General features: G+C 44.0%; 1 pseudogene; it reads right to left on the reverse strand.

Annotated features, from left to right (window-relative positions):
- Positions 1-239: 239 nt before the first annotated feature.
- On the reverse strand, positions 240-11071 carry LOC103723897 (annotated as a pseudogene).
- Between the last annotated feature and the right edge of the window lie 3127 nt (positions 11072-14198).

The following is a 14198-nucleotide window of genomic DNA, read 5'->3' on the forward strand; positions in this document are numbered from 1 at the left end:
ATAAATAAATTGAACGTCACTATATACTTCCAAGAAATGAGACGACTGGCAGCTTCGAGATCTGTAGTTGGTGCATGGTCGGTTTTCCGTGGACCCACAAGGAGAATCCTGTCATCATGCATCTGCATACGGATATTACGGTCCGCATCAAAGTTAGAACTTAGATATTCGATGCATGGTGAAAAGAATTGAGGGCTTCCTTGGATGGGAACGTTATGCTCTCCGTGGGAAAGCGAGGAGACAAGTAAATCTCATGATCATTAGTTCCTAGATTTTAGGGATAAGGCAAATCACATTTAAAAAGAAGAATCCAGAATCCAATTCTAATAGTGGGAAACTCGAGGCTTCTCCGAAGCACTAATTTTTTCTGCTAGCCTCTCCTCTGTTCTTGACTTCCAGCCAGCAGTAGCACTATTTTTTTCTGCTGGCCTCTCTTCTGTTCTTGACTTCCAGCCAGCAGTAGCACTAATTTTTTCTGCTAGCCTCTCTTCTCTTTCATTCCAGAAGCCAAAGCACCAAAGCTCAACCCAGCAGATCAATTTTATCCCTTGTGAAGAACCGTAAGTGGTTGTTATAATAAATGACGCAACCATGTCTGAGATGGTAAGTTATCAGCTTTCGAAACATTCATACAAGGACTTATTAGTCAAACAGCACACGGTGTATGATCAAACGAAGAAATCGCCACTGCTGGACATTACTCCTGCTGCTTGCATAGCTTGTAAAATACAGCAATCATATGAGTCTCATGTTACAGCAGCATTCAACTCCACAGGGGTGAAACAAAAGATAATGTCCAACAGACCTTACGTTGAATTGTGCAGCATTTGATTGCATTTCACATTGATGTTGAAACAGACATCATATAATGCTTCGTGGATGTTGCAAACATATGAGGCAAGCAAATCATGTCAGTCGCTGCATTTGATGTGAATACAAGAAGCAAAGGCCTTGAACCGACAACCAACTGACAAGCAAGATCATTGGCAGCGATAACAAGGAACTCAAAACACTCAAACCGAAGGCTCATGCATTCTGAATTTTTATCCTCCATGGCTGACCTCCAGTTAGCAAGCTTCTTAGACATTTGAAATGACATAAGTACCCATGCAGCTATGGAAATGCCAAAAGCTGCTCCAGAAATATACAGACATACAGAGGCGTGATCATATCTCCCCTCGATAACCACCTGAGCCAAAGTATCCCTCCTTGAACCTGCAATAGCCATGGTCTTCTGATGCTCCAGTTTGGGGCAATCTCGGATACGATGGCCAAGCCACACAATAGGCACAGCCCTTCACCCCGCTTGCATTGGTTATATCATCCTCATCTTCCATTGGATCGTTGAGCTCCGCAAGCACTGGTGGGATTCTTTGCTTTGCTTCTTGAAGAAGGTGCTTCAGATCAAGAAGCGTTGTCTCAGTTTGGTTCTTGTTTATGAACGTTGTTGCTATTCCAGTTTTTCCACACCTCCCAGTTCGGCCAATTCGGTGCACATAATTCTCAATTTCAGCAGGCATATCATAGTTAATCACATGCTGAATATCAGGAAAATCAAGGCCCTTGGAAGCAACATCAGTGGCAACCAGGACATCCTTCTTTCCAGATTTGAAGGATGAGATAGCATATTCTCTTTCTTCCTGATCCTTGCCCCCATGAATAGCAACAGCCTCTACTCCCTTTAAAAGTAGATACTCGTGGATGTCATCCACATCAGCTTTGTTCTCACAGAAAATCAGGACAGGAGGTGGGGTCTTCTGAAGGCACTCAAGGAGGTATACAACTTTAGCCTCTTGTTTCACATACTCGACTTCCTGTATGACATCTAAATTTGCTGCTCCAGCTCTTCCCACATTCACAGTCACGGGTTTCACCAGGGCACTTTTTGCAAAGTTTTGTATCTTTTTGGGCATGGTGGCAGAGAAGAGTAGGGTTTGTCTCTGGGCTTTGAAATGGTCAAAAACCTCCCCTGATGTCATCTTCAAAGCCCAAGTCAACCAACCTATCAGCCTCATCCAGTGTCAAATACCTGCAATAGGGATCAATAAGAGAAGGGTGATATAGGTGAAAGTGCAATCTTACTGGACAATTCATTTTAAGCAAGCAATATGGTCTTACACAAACACTCAAGGGCCTCAAGCCAATATGTTTTATTTTTCCAGGTACTTTCAGGAGTAGGAAAAAATGGATACACGAAAAGTAGCTCTGAGAGAAAAACCCAAGCTGCTTAAATCAAGCTTTAACAAGCTCCAAGCATCAGAAGATTTTTCATGATCAGATTGAGTCTCTCAGTGGTTAGCAACAATCTCTAATGATATAGACATGATATACCTGACTCATCGACTTCTGACATGAAGATAGTAGAAATGTAAATACACTTCTACTTCTTAATATTGAACATATTGTCATATTCATCACATAAAACATATAAAATGAGAATGGTTCTGCAAATTATGCCTTTTAACACACCAAGTAATAGTTCTAAATGGTATTTATGCATGTCTTAATCTGATGTGGTCACAAAACTTCATTTGGGCAAAATAGCAGTATATAAACTTTCAGCACTGAAGCACTTTACCTGTTGGTATAAATAATGGCTTCCAAGGTGGATGACAGAAACAAAAGAATGGAAATATAAATAAATCATACACATTTTCCAAGCAGAAATAAGATAAGTTTCTCAGCGACAACCGATCTTGAACTTGATGGCAAGTGTTAGAGTGAAAGATTGGTTTAGGATTCTAAACCAAGCATGTACAGTCAGAGAGGTCTCAGTCGATGTGAATACTATAGTACTGCCATGGTGCATAAATAGTACATGAGGTCCATATTCTATAAATTACGCTGCATGTATGCATGAGAAGTCACAAAGGACCTGCACAATATGAAACATTGCAACAATGCTCCATGTACATTAGGTTAGGTATATACTTTGCAGGATATTCTTCAAGTATGCCTTCAGAATGAAATAAATGAAAAGAGAAGTATTTAAGGTATAGACAAAAACAAAAGAGCAGATACAGGCACATAATGAACATGTGCTAGGAGAAGTACACAGTCCATACAAGTAACATTGTACCTCAAATGTACATAGGAGAGGTACATATATTATAGAAGACGCATACTAGTTAACAACAATCTCCAATAAGTAATTATCGCCGCTAATGGTTTATGCTTGCTCAATTTTGATAAATGCAAAAAGTGCCCCAATGTTAAAAACCAAAAAAAAAAGTGTTTGTACAGCAGGCTCTCCTACTTCTCTGTCATCATGTTGATCATTGTAAGAAAAGCCAAAACTGACTTAACTTATTAACCATAAATTATAATCAACATCCTAAATACAGTACATAATCTTAAGTTAATATAATAATTATGATAGTAGAACCAGAAGGTACAAGGATTACATAACTTGTAGGTACAAATCTCATCTATCTTAAGATTTCTTGATTTTTTTCCCTCTGTTTACCTATCCTTATTCCTGAAAATAGGAAGTTAATTCAGGGCTCATTTGGAATATACTATGTTTTAATAATGGAAGGCCAGGTTGAAAAGCTTAAAAAAGTATAAAATGGTTTACGTATGCTAGTTTGATTTAATCTAGTTCTCCCATAAAAAGTGGATGCAAGAATCAAGGAGTACTTGCTGCATCACTGCTTGGAAGTTACCATCGCCCTATATTTATCAAACTACATTATGACCACTTGGAGTAATCATAGAGCTAAACTTTGGGTTGGTGACTAATGTGAAAAAATATGCAAAAGCTCGTATTTAAGGTTAGTTCTCTTCCTTTATGAGCAACTTGAGATAAGACATGCAACCCATTCTCATTTTATATAGGTCACCTCCATAGACAATTGCAAGCAATGACAGCTCCCGGATGGTCATTAATTAATCCCTTCAAATTCATGCATTATTGTTGCTACAAAACATCCAAATATGAGCTACAAGTAGTAGTTTATCTTTTGAAAACACGCCAGATAGCATAATAAGAGCAAAAAGCTTGTAATTTTCTTTTTGAAATCTTATTTGCCCAAACTGCTTGCATTTGATTTGTAATCATGTAGTCAATTTTTTTTTTAAAAAAAAGTGTCTAGGTTAGATACGTCAAAAAATCTATATCTCCTAAATAGAGTTAATACCTTTATTCTTCAAGGATGTGCCTAATTGGGTCGTCTATTCTTAGCATTTAACAATTGGGTGATTGCATTCAAAACCAAATGCAGATGGACATCTTTAGCACCAGCTCTCATGAAGCTCCCAACTCAATGGCAATTGGGTGAACTCCACTTTAAGATGCCTCCCTTTTTTGTTTCTCTATCACAACTAAAGACATGTTAATGGCAGAGGAATGACACCAACATCCTTTGAGACATAACTATGGAGATGTTCGCAAAGGAAGACTTCAACTTGCCCCCAGGCAGACCCTTCCTCTACACCCTCTCTGCATTCTGCTTCATCTCAACCAAGATAGCTGATCTTTAAGATGATCCTAATTGAAAAAATTTTGGAATGCGCACCTGAAGTAGGGGCTGATTTGCATGACTAGGCAGCCAGCCTCACAAAAAATACTCATATCAACGAACTTATGGGAAAAAAGAAGAGGCTGCAAGAGCCTCAGATGGATACGAATCCCATCAAGGATCCCAATATAGGGGGAGTGGGGACCAAAAGTTGCTAATGTGTGGAAGCAGTCTCACAGATCACATGTCCTAGTAAGAAGTTGAAGCCCGATGACGAGAGGAAAGGATAAAAATCAAAAAGCATGTGTGACCCTAGGTATAATTTTTTTCACAAATTAACGCCCAAGTTCAGGGACATTGCTTGCAAGGACATGTTTAAGATAAAACAATTTAAGTGCATGCACATTTTAGATGCCACTAATTTGTGATAAAAAAAAGATTCCTAGAAAAGGTGAAATCTTAGTTAAATATAACACGAGTATAAGCGTCAATTTTTCATGGTGATCTTGAATTCTAGAGTCACTCCTCAAATTGAGCCACAAGTAACAGTTTAGCAAGGAAAACAAACACCGTTTCCTTCAAATGATAAGAACGGTGATCCAATTTGTAGACACTTGGATTAAAAGAACTCCTCTAGTGATGCTAACAACTTTCACCTGGGGAATGGCTGGGTAAAAAGTCAAAAGATAGTACAACAGGTTTGCTGCAGCATTTCTAATAGAGTTTCAAGTTCAATTAATCACTGATGGCTCAAAGTCAACACCGGCTGTCAAAAAACCAAATGTTTTGCTTTATTTCTTGATAATAGACGCTCACAATGACAAATAACTGTTAATGGTGTTCTGATAAATAACTTCAGAACAACAAAATTGTGAACAGACAACATTGTTGACCTTCCTAATATAGATTCCTCTTTCATGATTCATCTTTCACATCAGCAATTTCCTGTCAAGAGCACCTAGGATAACAAACTTATGGGGATTGTTGATATGGTATCTTGATCAATTCTACTTTAGTTTGCAAGGAAAATTGACAACATTGATAAAAGTTTTCAGAAAACAAATTTTTGATTCTTCATTGCGAGCTGATTTCAAGTGTAGTACAATATATTTGTGCTACACCAAACTTTAAAGAAACAAACCTAAATCTTCTTCACTTGCCAAATTTAACATTATATCCAGACTGGATGACAAGATAATAACAGAAATGCCGTCAAAAGAGTAGGCTGCAGCAAGCATACCTGCAATTGTCGAGGTTCATCTTTTTCTTGGCTAGCAAATCCTTGAGCCTCCCGGGTGTGGCCACAACAATGTGCACCCCTTTCTTCACGACCTCCAGCTGCGACCTCATGTCGACCCCTCCGATGCACAGCAGCGGCCTCAGCTCCGGGTACCCATGCTCCCTGAGCGGAGCCAAGAATTGCTCCACGACCTCATACGTCTGCCTGGCGAGCTCCTTGAGGGGCAAACGATGAGGCCGAATGGCCCCTCCACCAGGCACGATGGGCTCATGACCTCCTCCTGGAGGGCGACCATGATGAGAGGAAGCACGAAAACAAGGTCTTGCCGGAGCCCGTGAAGGCGATCCCGATCATGTCGCGGCCGGAGAGGATGACAGGGAGGCCCTGGACCTGGAATGGGGGGTGGGCTGGACGATGCCCTTCTCCTTGAGCTTCTTGAGGATGGGCTCTGGGGAGGCGCATTTCCTTGAAGTTCTTGATGGGAGGGGGATGTCTTCACCCTCAACGAGGATGTGCCACTGCTTGCGGATGGCCTCGGCGTGCCGGGCCGGCATGCGGCGGATGGCAGTTGGGGGCTTCCAGCCGGTTGGATGGGGTCCGGGGTAGGTGATGCCCTTGGCGAGCTCGCGGACGGACATGAGGGGTCCTCCGGTCCGAGAGGGTGCTCGATCACTCTCCTTCTCCTGCTGGACGCGCTGCTCCACGGGCTGATCTCCGGGAGCTCGCGCTTCATCTGGGAGGCCTTGACGAGGAGGCTGGGGCTTGGCCTCGGGGCGAGGCAGGGGCGGTCCGGGTCGTCATCGGCGGTGGACGGAGGGCCACGCTTCCTCCGCCGAAGTCGGCGGAGGAGGAGGAGGCGAGGCGGCCCTTGCGCTGGGAGGATCCTCTGGGCCTCCAAGGCTCGGCGCTTTTCTTGACGGGGATATACTCCGCATAATCGTCGTCTTCGGGGTTGTCGGAGGCCGGCCAGCGTCGCCGGCGGGAAGGGCTTGAGGACGGAGGGCGGCGGTGGCCATGGCGATGGTGGTGGATCGGAGGATTTCAAAAGGGTGTTTTGGGGGAGGCGGAAGGGAATCTTGGCCCCGGGCGGGGTCGCCTCCAATTTAAAGAATCCGTGTTCGGAACGGCATAAGATCGGATTCGGGTAACTGTAAACGGGTCGGATTTGGATCCCAGTTGGATTTAAAGGGGCGACATCTATTATTTGTAGATATCTATTTGTATATCAAGTTATATATATTTCCAAGTCACTATTAAAAATATTTGTAGATATCTATTTGTATATCAAGTTATATTCAGCCTGTTTATCCCTGCCAAGTCCCATAATGTGGCTTTTCTCTTTTCCGATTTCACCAGGCTTCCTACTTACTTTCCACATTGGCTCTTCAATAACTGCACTCAGATTTTTCAATAAGGAATACAAAATTTGCTAGGAAAGATCTATGTGGGCTATGAAGAGTTGGGCTTTATTATTGTAGATGCCTTGTATTTGGCATATACTTTGCGCATCGTGGGATGGTTACAATGCCACCGACTTGATTGCCAATTATTATTGATATTATTTCAAACCAGTATTTCAACAAGATCATCATCAAATTCTGATGATCTAAAACAACATAATATCAGCCACATATTTTTGGATACTAGTTATAATGTAAATGCAAATGCCCATGATTGTAAAAAGATTTTAGATTTAGATAATTATATAATTCTAAATTTTAAAAAATACCTAAAAATACATTATTTATTATTAATTTTTTTTTTATCATGAGAGAACCTTCAACCTCACTTGCTAGAGTTCATTTCATATATTCTCACCTATTTGCTCAAAAGTTAGTATTACTAGTTCTCTTCCTCTGTATTCCCTACTCTATCATTTCATTCAAGCAATGTTAAAAACCCTTCATCTATTGAAGAAATCTAACTAGAGTTATTGATATTCTCAAGGTCCAACAACACTTAAATCCATTCTTCTCTCGGAGCAGAATATTTTAAGGACTCGTTTGGTTAGCAGAAAAAAAAAAGAAAAAGTGTAGTCAACAGAAAAACAAAGAAATAATTTTTGTTTGGTTGGAGTTTGTAAAGAAGAAAGATGAAAAAGTAGTATTTCCGTGGGAATAAGATCTTTATGTTTGATGAAAAACAAAATCTATGGGGAACATAGAAAAACTACTTTTCCACTGATTGGAAATTGGGGTTTCCTTTTTTTCAAAAGTACTCTTAAGCCTTCAAAATTTATGGATAAATTTTTTTTCGTTATTATGAGTATAAGATATAACTTTTTCAGAAAAGTAGATTCTCAATCAAACATAAGCCACTTTAAAATGTATCACTTTTTCATGATTAACTAAAAAACTATTTTTTCAGATATTATATTTTTAAAAATCGTTTTTCGAAAAAGATATTCCGGTTGGAAAATATTCTTTCGCTAAACAAGGAGTCCTAAACAATATACTTCAAATTATTGTATTTATTTCAAACTTTTAATGGAGTGATCCTATTTCTTGAATTGAAAGATTAGGAAGTATTATCTGTAGTCGGCAAGGCTCAGTGAATTTGTGGGAGGACGTCCAATATAACTGAAGTCGGTACGAGACTTGCCGACTTCCGTATTATTCATTGTGCGACTTCCAATGTTTTTTTTTTTTTTTTTCGCACTTCCATATTATTTTAGAAAATAAAAAGGCCTCTGGTATTTCGCTATCCGACAGAAGCAGGTCGACAGAAGCATTGCCTAGCGGGACGGCCGAAACGAAGGTTAGAGCGAACAGCGCCGTCCGCTTCCTTCTCCTCCGCTGTCATCGTCTTTGTGGCGCCCTCGCCCCTCCTTCTCCGCTGCTGTTGCTGCCGGTGCCAGCGATCTCCCTGCCCACCTGGTGTCGCATTGTCCCTCGCCCTCGACCGCCGTTGCTGCCGGGGCCGGCGATCTTCCTCTCCTTCTAGTGGCGCCACATCCAGATCTTGCCCTCTCGCCACTTCGCTTCAAGCATTCATCTCCTTGCACAACCGGAGATCCGAAGCACTACAACAAGCACGAGAGAAACCCTACCACATTTTGGGACGCCATCTACAAGAACCACCAGAATAAGGCCTCTTTCTCGTTCATTCTCTCGTCTCCTTTCTTTCTCTGCGATTCTTGCGTTCTCGATTTGATCAAAGGTTTCTTGGTATAGCTTTTTAAAGATCGCCACGATGTGAACAAGGATTTGGGACACCACTTCTCGGTGAGTAGTAATCAACTTGTCAAGTTCTTGGCATAGTTTGATAGGATCTGAGATCCCACCAAGACTTCTTATGGGAAAGAAGAGAGAGTGATGGAAAGAACGTGGGTTGGGAAGAAGAAGAGAAGAGGATAGTTAGAATTTAGAAGGAAATATTCTCTGCCTTCAGAAGTAACAGGGATATGGCTTTATAGCCTCACATCCTACATTGCCAACTCACCTTGGCCATAATTAAAAGACAACTAGGAACTGACAAACGACAACTGACAGATGACAATTGGGAAAAGAACTGATAACTCAACCCCTCAACTCCTAACAATAAGCACACGTCTTGCATGCCACTCAACCCACTCGACCCCTAACCATACGCGCACGTCTTGCATGTCCCGTACGCCTTGAGTATGTGCGCCAACCCGGAGGGCATAGCTCCCGCATCCTGTCACTCCCTGCTCCTTCAAAACGAACCTTGTCCTCAAGGTTCATATGAGCAAACTGCAGCTTTAACTTGTCATATGACTCCCATGTAGTGTCTTCAGTTGGTAACCCAATCCAATGAACTAGCGCCTCCTGCACCGCGTGATTCCCTGTTTTAGTCCAGCGGAATCAGTAATCTTGAAGGGCTCAACAACTAATTCTCCTTCTTCAGTGAATGTCGGCAGTTGAGGAAGAGCTCGCCCGGTTTCTCCTATCGGTTTCTTCAACTGTGAAACGTGAAAAACAGGATATACCCTGGCATCTACTGGTAAGTCAAGCCTGTAAGCAACAGCCCCAATCTTTTCAATCACCCTGAAGGACCATAAAAACGGGGTGCTAATTTCTTGTTGCCGCGCATCTTTAGGGAGGACTGCCGATAAGGCTGAAGCTTGAGGCAGACCCAATCCCCGATTACAAAGTCCAGTTCTTTGCGATGCTTGTCCTGTTGCACCTTCATTCTATTTCGAGCAATGTCGAGATTATCCTTCTACAGGCGAAGAACCTCATCACGAGCATGCAACTCTTGGTCGACCAGAGCGACACTTGTAGAACCCGTTCATAGCGATGCACAGTAGGAGGTGGTCGGCCATAAACTGCCTCAAAGGGGTCATCCAAGTCAATGACTGATATGATGTGTTATACCAGAATTCCGCCCACGGAAGCCACCGAACCCACTACTTCTGCTTAAGACCAGCAAAGCATCTCAAATAAGTCTCTAAGCATCGGTTGAGCACTTCCATCTGTCCGTTCGTCTGAGGGTGATAGGCAGTACTCATCTTCAATTTTGTACCTTGTAAACAGAAGTACTCCTACCAAAACAAACTAACGAACACAGGATTCCGATCAGAAACAATGGAACGGGGCATACCGTGAAGGTGTACAACCTCTCTTGCAAAGATATCGGCCACTATCTTAACCGGGTAAGGATGCTTCAGAGGAATGAAATGCCCATACTTGGAGAGGCGATCCACAACCACCAAAATAACAGAGTAGCCAGATGATGTCAGAAGACCCTCAATGAAATCCATGGAAACATCCTCCCAAATCTGATCTGGAACTGGCAATGGCTGAAGCAATCCGGCTGGTGACATGGCTTCATACTTGTTGCGCTGGCATGTGTCACAAGCCAATACATACTCCTTCACATCCCGCTGCATACCCCTCCAAAAGAAACTATCGGCCAATCTTTTGTAGGTGCACAAAACTTCAGAATGACCGCCCATTGGGGCATCAAGATACTCATGTAGCAGGCGCTTCTTATATTGGTGGTCAGTAGGCAACACTAATCTCCCTTTATACCACAGATCATCCTCGATGACAGAGAAGTGTTGGACCCTTGAGTCACCTGCCTGTACTTTGTCTCGGATCTCTTTTAGTTCTGGGCTGGATCTCGCCTCCAAGCGCAACTCCGTCAGCCATTCCGGACGTGGGTAAGTGATGGCGAATAATGTAGACTCCTCATACTGCCGAGAGAGCGCATCCGCGGCGCTGTTTTCTCGTCCCGGTCTGGACACGATCTCAAAGTCATAGCCCAACAGCTTGACCAGCCACCTTTGTTGATCTAATGTGGTGAGGCGTTGTCCGAGAAGATGCTTCCGACTTCGATGATCAGTACGCACTTCGAATCGTTGCCTAAGCAAATAACTCCACTTGTTGACGACCAGCACGACTGCCATAAGTTCTTTTTCATATGTAGATCGCCCCCCGAGCACGCTCCGACAAGGCCTTACTAAAAAATGCAAGTGGGCGTTCGTCCTGCATCAAAACCGCCCCTATCCCGCATCCCGATGCGTCGGCCTCTACCACAAAGTCTTGTTGAAGTCGGGTGAGGCCAATACTGGTGTTGTCGTCATAGCGGCCTTGAGTTCCATGAATGCTCGATCAGCTTCCTTTGTCCACTGAAACCCATTCTTCCGGAGGAGTTTTGTCAAGGGCTCTGCAATCTTTCCATAGTTCTTCACGAACTTGCGGTAGTAGACAGTCAACCTAAAAAATCCTCGGAGCGCTCATACATGCTGTGGCATGGCCAATTTACCATGCTCTTGATCTTTTCTGGATCGACCGCAACCCCATGGAACGAGATGATGTGTCCCAAATGGTTGATCTCCTGCTTGCCGAAGGTGCACTTCTTCCAGTTCGCAAAGAGACTGTGCTCTAGCAAGGTCTGAAAGACAAATTGGAGATGGTACATGTGTTCTTCCCAATCCTGCTGTAAATCAAAATTCATCAAAGAAAACGAGGACGAATCGGCGATAGAGCAGACCTGAAAATATCATTCATCACGGCCTGGAGGTAGCAGGGGCGTTGGTGAGGCCGAAGGGCATCACCAAGAACTCATAGTGTCCATCATGAGTGCGAAAAGCTGTCTTTGGCACGTCCTGGGCTTTGACTCGGATCTGGTGGTAACCGGATCTTAAATCCAATTTGGTGAAGTAGATGGCACATGTAACTCATTGAATAGCTCATCAATAATAGGTATGGGATACGATCTTGATGATGTGTTGTTCAAGGCTCGTATCCACACAAAATCTCCACGATCCATCTTTCTTTTTCACCAACAGAACGGGAGAAAGTAAGGGCTTGTACTGGGCCTGGTAATGCCAGTGTCAACATCTCACGGCACTGCGCTCGATTTCTGTCTTCTGGATGTGCGGATACCGGTGAGGTCTCAATTGGACGGACCTGCCCCAGGCACAATTTCAATCCTGTGATCATGGGAGCGCAAGGGGAGGCAACCCCGTGGCTCCTCGAAAATCCTACTGAATTCCTTAAGCAATGATCAAGAGGTGGTGCATGCTCACCTGTACCCGGGTGCTCATGCTTCGATTGAGCCGCCATTATAATGTACGCACTCGCCCCCTGATGTAGTAGATGCTGAATGGAGTGCAAGGTGCCGGATAATACTGGTGTCTTTGAATCGCCCTCCAGGTAATATCGAGCTCCATCCACCGTGAACTTCATGGTGAGCTTATCCCAGTCGCATAGGGTCCCAAACTGCTTAACCACTGAATGCCCAGGACAATATCTGAACTTTGAAGACCCAATGGGTACATGTCAACTTGAAACTGATACCCCTGTATCTGTACTTCCACTGCTCGGCATATCTCCTTACATGATGGCCGGTTGCCATCAGCCACCATCACCAGGAAGGGTGGTGCAGGTGATGTAACACAACTGAGCTTCTTTGCCAAACGTTCACTCACAAAATTGAGTGCTGCCCCTGTCAATCAAAATGGAAACTTGCCGACTGTCCACTATCCCGGAGACACGCATGGTCTGTGGAGAAGAAAATTCGGACAACGCATGTATCGATATCTCTGGAGACTTGAGCGAGTCATGTTCCTCTTCCGATGCCTCTTCCTCAACTGTTGATTCCCCTTCTACATCCACAGGCACCTCTAATAAAAACAACTGTTGTGTCTTACAAACATGGCCCGGAACGAATCGCTCATCGCAGTTGTAGCATAGGTTCTTCTCCCGTCGTGCCTGCATCTGTTCCCACATCAGCCTTTTGAAGCCCACGCCCGTAGGTGGTCGAGGAGGCCCCGGCGCTAGGGTTGGTCGAACAGGTACAATGGGGTTGGCAGATCGGGCCACAGGTGTAGGCACCAAAGGCCTATGAGGAGGGGTAGGAAGAAGACCCATTCGAGGTGAATTCCTCCTAACCCGAAGCATCTTCTCCTCATGCAGGCGCGCGAGACCCACGGCGTGCGCCATTGTGGTTGGCCTAAAAGCTTCACCTCCATCCGGATGTCATCCCGTAAACCGCCAATGAAACTACCAAGAAGAGCTTCCTCTGGCCAGTTATGAACTCTGGATGCTAGGTGTTCAAACTGGTTCTGGTATTCACGGGCTGTCCTGGTTTGCTGGAGCTTGGCTAATGCTTCATCAAAATTTTCATACTCGGACGGTCCAAAAAGAACACATAGATCCCGAGTGAATTCCTGCCAAGTGACTCGAAGACGAGAAGAGGAGTACCACTGGAACCACTGTAGAGCTTCATCTTGCAAGTGGAAGGAGGCCAAAAGGACCTTCTCTTCCTCCAGGGTTCCTTGGTAACGAAAAAATTGCTCCGCCTTGTAAATCCACCCGGTCGGCTCCTCACCCGAGAGACGAGGAAAATCAACTCTGGTATGACGGGGTTGTATGCTTCCATTCTCCAACGCGGCCAGGCGGGGTTGGCGAGGATCGCGATCTGGAGTCCTGGTGACCGAATCAGCAGTCTTCTCTTGCATGAGCAGCGACATGTTGGTGGCGATCGTGTCGAGGTGTGAATCAATGGACTCGAACTGATCGGCATGCTTGAGCAATGTCATGTGCATGGTATGCATGTCGACTTCGAGCTTCGACAATCAGTCTTCATCAGAGATGGAACGGGTGGTGGCCATGCTAGGCTCTGATACCAAATTGATAGGATTTGAGATCTCACCAAGACTTCTTATGGGAAAGAAGAGAGAGTGATGCAAAGAACGTGGGTTGGGAAGAAGAAGAGAAGAGGATAGTTAGAACTTAGAAGGAAATATTCTCTGCCTTCATAAGTAACAGGGATATGGCTTTATAGCCTCACATCCTACATTGCCAACTCACCTTGGCCATAATTAAAAGACAACTAGGAACTGACAAATGACAACTGGGAAAAGAACTGATAACTCAACCCGTCAACTCCTAACAATACGCACACGTCTTGCATGCCACTCAACCCACTCGACCCCTAACCATATGCGCACATCTTGCATGTCCTGTACGCCTTGAGTACATGCGCCAACCCGGAGGGCATAGCTCCCGCATCCTGTCATAGTTCTT

The sequence above is a fragment of the Phoenix dactylifera genome, unplaced genomic scaffold (genome assembly GCF_009389715.1).
Source record: "Phoenix dactylifera cultivar Barhee BC4 unplaced genomic scaffold, palm_55x_up_171113_PBpolish2nd_filt_p 000085F, whole genome shotgun sequence".
NCBI lineage: Eukaryota > Viridiplantae > Streptophyta > Magnoliopsida > Arecales > Arecaceae > Phoenix > Phoenix dactylifera.